Source organism: Herpailurus yagouaroundi, unplaced genomic scaffold (assembly GCF_014898765.1).
Source record: "Herpailurus yagouaroundi ecotype Mexico unplaced genomic scaffold, PumYag 220, whole genome shotgun sequence".
Classification (NCBI taxonomy): domain Eukaryota; kingdom Metazoa; phylum Chordata; class Mammalia; order Carnivora; family Felidae; genus Herpailurus; species Herpailurus yagouaroundi.
In genome coordinates this window covers 3663698-3668399 of record NW_024412451.1, presented here as the reverse complement: position 1 = coordinate 3668399, position 4702 = coordinate 3663698, and the positions used below count along the sequence as shown (strand labels likewise).

The window sequence follows — 4702 nt, the reverse complement described above, 5'->3', positions numbered from 1 at the left end:
CCACTTGAAAATGTCTATATTTAACTCCAAATATTCGCTGGGTTAAACGACGCCAATGAAGGAAACGATTATCGCAACAAGGGCATGCAGTACGTTCTCTTGATTAGCGCTGAGGCCGATTGCATTTTGCACAGATGGCTACAGCCGTGTCGATCTTCTATTCCCCATGCTTGATCTTCAGCAACCCCTCGACGCTACTCCCACCGAGAGGGTGCGGTGTGAACGCATCTTCATTTAGTTCATTATATCTTCAGTGACCCTATTTCCGAATAAGGTCACATTCTGAGGTTTCCGGAAGAACACGAATTGTGGGGTAGGCAAAAACTACTTAACCCAGTACAGGTATCAGTGCATATTCTTAAACATATAACGACATACGAAGAAATAACTGTACACGTGTGGAGCTAGCTAATTAGCTAGCTAGATAAAATAAATCTGGCGTTTGATTGAAAATAATTTGGCAGAGTTGGGGATGGTCAGTGGGTGGAAATAGGGCTTGGCTATGAGTTTATAATTCTTCTTTTTTTAACGTTTATTTTGAGAGAGAGAGAGAGTGCACGAGTGGGGTAGGGGCAGAGAGAGAAGGGAGACAGAAGCCCAAGCAGGCTCTGCATTGACCCTGCAGTGCCCAATGTGGGCCTGGAACTCACTAACCGTGAGATCATGACCTGAGCCCAAACCAAGAGTCACACGCGTGATCGACTGAGGCACCCAAGCGCCCCTGTATTTTTTTTTTAAGATTTTATTTTTATTTATTTATTTTTAATGTTTATTTATTTTTGAGAGAGAGAGAGCACAAGCAGGGGAGGTTCTGAGAGAGAGCGAGACAGAGAATCCGAAGCAGGGCTCCGCACTGACAACAGAGAGTCCGATCTGGGGTTCCGACCCACGAACTGTGAGATCGTGCCTCGAGCCGAAGTCAGACGCTTAAGTGACTGAGCCACCCAGGCACGCCAAGATTTATTTTTATTTTTATTTTTTATAATATACATCCAAATTAGTTAACACATGGTGCAACAATGATTTCAGGAATAGATTCCGTAAGCCCCTTCACCATTTAGCCCATGCCCTCCTCCCCCAACCCCTCCAGCAACGCTGTTTGTTCTCTGTATTTAAGAGTCTCTTATGTTCTGCCTCCCTCCCTGTTTTTATATTATTTTTCCTTCCCTTCCCCTATGTTCATCTGTTTCGCATCTTAAAGTCCTCATAGGAGTGAAATCATGTACTTGTCTTTCTCTTGTCTATTCGCTTAGCATAGCACCCTCCAGTTCCATCCACGTAGTTGCAAATGGCAAGATTTCATTCTTTTTGATTGCCGAGTAATACTCCATTGTATCTATATACCACATCTTCTTTATCCGTTCATCCATCGGTGGACACTCGGGCTCTTTCCATACTTTGGCAATTGTCGATAGCGCTACTATGAACATGGGTGTGCCTGTGCCCCTTTGAAACAGCATACCTAGCAGTGCAATTGCTGGGTCGTAGGGTAGTTCTAATTTTAGTTTTTTGAGGAGCCTCCGTACTGTTTTCCAGAGTGGCTGCACCAGTTTGTATTCCCAGCCAAGATTTTATTTTTTTTAATTTTTATTTTATTTTTTTATTTTTGAGACAGAGAGAGACAGAGCATGAACGGGGGAGGGCCAGAGAGAGGGAGACACAGAGTCTGAAACAGGCTCCAGGCTCTGAGCTGTCAGCACAGAGCCCGACGTGGGGCTCGAACTCACGGACTGCGAGATCATGACCTGAGCCGAAGTCGGACGCCCAACCGACCGAGCCACCCAGGCGCCCGCCAAGATTTTATTCTTAAGTAATTTCTGCACCCAATGCGGGGCTCAAACTTCCAACCCCAGAAGCAAGTGTTGCGTGCTCCACCTTCCGAGCCAGCCAGGCGCCCCTCCCATCTTCTTTCTCAAGGCTGAATATGAATATGTTCCATTGTAAACTATAAACCACATTTTGATTATCCATCCATCCGTTCAGCAGACATTTGGGTTGCTTCTCAGCCTTCGACTAGTGTGAATAATGTGGCCATGCACATGGTGTCCAAATATCTCTCTGAGACCCTGGCGAGACCATGGGATATATACCCGAGGGGAGGGGGTAGTTTTGTTTTTTTCAGCCACAGCTAATCGGAACAGCTGCCCAAACTGAGACTTGGTCACTGAAAGGGGGTGGAGAGCAGTTAGTCAATAGATCAGGCCCCTGGGTTTAGGGATTACATAATTACCTCCACCCAGGTGGCAGCTCCACATTAACCACCTCGGTGGTTCTCAGCCCCACCTGCACATTAGGATTATCTGGGGACCGTTTCAGCAACTCTAGTGCCTGGGCCCCACCTTCCGAGACTGATTAATTGGTCTGGGGTGGAGCTGAGACACTGGGATTTTTACAAAATGCTCCCCAGATGATTCTAAACACAGTCAGGATGGAGAACTCTGTAACAAAGGCACGTGTGGTGTCTTATTCCAGTCTCAATTCTTTTCCCGCCCTTCCTGTTCGAACCGCCTAATTCTTAGGATTCTTTAAACGACATCGGATTAGGGGCACTGGCTGGCTCGGTCAATGGGGCCCGGCACGTGATCTCAGGGTTGTGAGTCCGAGCCCTACATTGGGGGTAGAGAGTACTTAAAAATAAAAATATTTAGGGGCGCCTGGGTGGCTCAGTCAAGTCGGGTGCCCGAATTCAGCTCAGGTCATGATCTCGCAGTCTGTGAGTTCAAGCCCTGCGTCGGGCTCTGTGCTGACGGCTCGGAGCCTGGAGCCTGCTTCGGATTCTGCGTCTCCCTCTTTCTGCCTCTCTCCTGCTCTCCCCCTCACACATGCTCCCTCTCTCTCTCTCTCTCTCAAAATACATAAACATAAAAAATTTTTAAAAATTAAAATCTTTGATGGGGCGCCTGGGTGGCGCAGTCGGTTAAGCCTCCGACTTCAGCCAGGTCACGATCTCGCGGTCCGTGGGTTCGAGCCCCGCGTCAGGCTCTGGGCTGATGGCTCAGAGCCTGGAGCCTGTTTCTGATTCTGTGTCTCCCTCTCTCTCTGCCCCTCCCCCGTTCATGCTCTGTCTCTCTCTGTCCCAAAAATAAATAAACGTTGAAAAAAAAATAAAAAAAATGTTAAAAAATTAAAATCTTTGAAATAAATAAAATTACATTTAAAAAAATTAGGCAGCACCTGGCCAGTTCAGCCAGTGGAGCATGTGATTCTTGATTTCGAGGTTGTGCGATTGAGCTCGAGCCCCACATTGGGTCTAGAGATTGCTTTAAATAAATAAGTAAACTTGAAAAAATAGAAAATAAATGAATAAACAAAAACTAGCATGTTTTAATAGAAGTAAAGATAACCTTTATTACCTGTAATAAAATACGTACATTTAATTATACAGATGGTGGATTTTAAAAACATTTTTTTTTCAACGTTTATTTATTTTTGGGACAGAGAGGCAGAGCACGAATGGGCGAGGGGCAGAGAGAGAGGGAGACACGGAATCGGAAACAGGCTCCGAGCCATCAGCCCAGAGCCCGACGCAGGGCTCGAACTCACGGACCGCGAGATCGTGACCTGGCTGAAGCCGGACGCTTAACCGACTGCGCCACCCAGGCGCCCCTACAGATAGTGGATTTTTACGTACATGAGATGTTATGGATCAAATTGTGTCCCTGCAAAAGATACGTTCAAGTACTTATCCTTGGGACCTATGAATCTGATCCTATTTGGAAATGGGGGTCTTTGTAGATGTAATCAAATTAAGATGACATCATTAGGGTGAGCTGTAGTCCAATACAACTGGTGTCTTTATAAGAGGAGGGAAGGGGCGCCTGGGTGGCGCAGTCGGTTAAGCGTCCGACTTCAGCCAGGTCAAGATCTCACGGTCCGTGAGTTCGAGCCCCGCGTCGGGCTCTGGGCTGATGGCTCAGAGCCTGGAGCCTGTTTCTGATTCTGTGTCTCCCTCTCTCTCTGCCCCTCCCCCGTTCATGCTCTGTCTCTCTCTGTCCCAAAAATAAATAAACGTTGAAAAAAAATTAAAAAAAAAAAAGAGAAAATATTTACATTTTTAAAAGTTTATTTATTTATTTTTGAGAGAGAGAGCGCACAAGTGGGGAAGGGGTAGAGAGGGAGAGACAGAATCCACAGCAGGCTCCAGGCTCTGAGCTGTCAGCACAGAGCCCGATGCAGGCTCAAACTTACAAACCATGAGATCATGACCTGAGCTGAAGTTGGATGCTTGACTGACTGAGCCACCCAGGTGCCCCCAATGTTTACTTATTCTTGAGAGAGAGAGAGACAGAGACAGAGACAGAGCGCAAGCCAGGGAGGGGCAGAGAGAGAGAGGGAGACACAGAATCCAAAGCAGGCTCCAGGCTCTGAGCCATCAGCACAGAGCCCGACGCAGGGCTCAAACTCACAAACCGTGAGATCATGACCTGAGCGAAAGTTGGATGCTTAACTGACGGAGCCACCCAGGTGCCCCTTAATCTCTATGCCCAATGTGGGGCTCAAACTTATAACCATGAGATCAAGAGTTGCAGAGGCACCTGGGTGGCTCAGTAGGTTAAACATCCGATTCTTGATTTCCGCTCGGGTCATGATCTCAGGTCGGTGAGTTTGAGCCCCACATGGGGCTCCAGGCTGACAGTGTGGAGCTTGCTTGGGAATCTCCCTCTCCCTCTCTGTCTGCCCCTCCTCTGCTCACTCACTATCT

The 4702-nt window shown here is 47.3% G+C and overlaps 1 long non-coding RNA gene across 1 annotated transcript in view; it reads right to left on the bottom strand.

Moving 5' to 3' along the window:
* The window catches only part of LOC121018676 (uncharacterized), a 12038-nt gene continuing 7336 nt past the window's right edge, over nucleotides 1–4702 (bottom strand). The window contains exon 2 of the long non-coding RNA XR_005785279.1: nucleotides 1–259. This is a non-coding gene — a long non-coding RNA (uncharacterized LOC121018676). The remainder of the gene's footprint in view (nucleotides 260–4702) is intronic.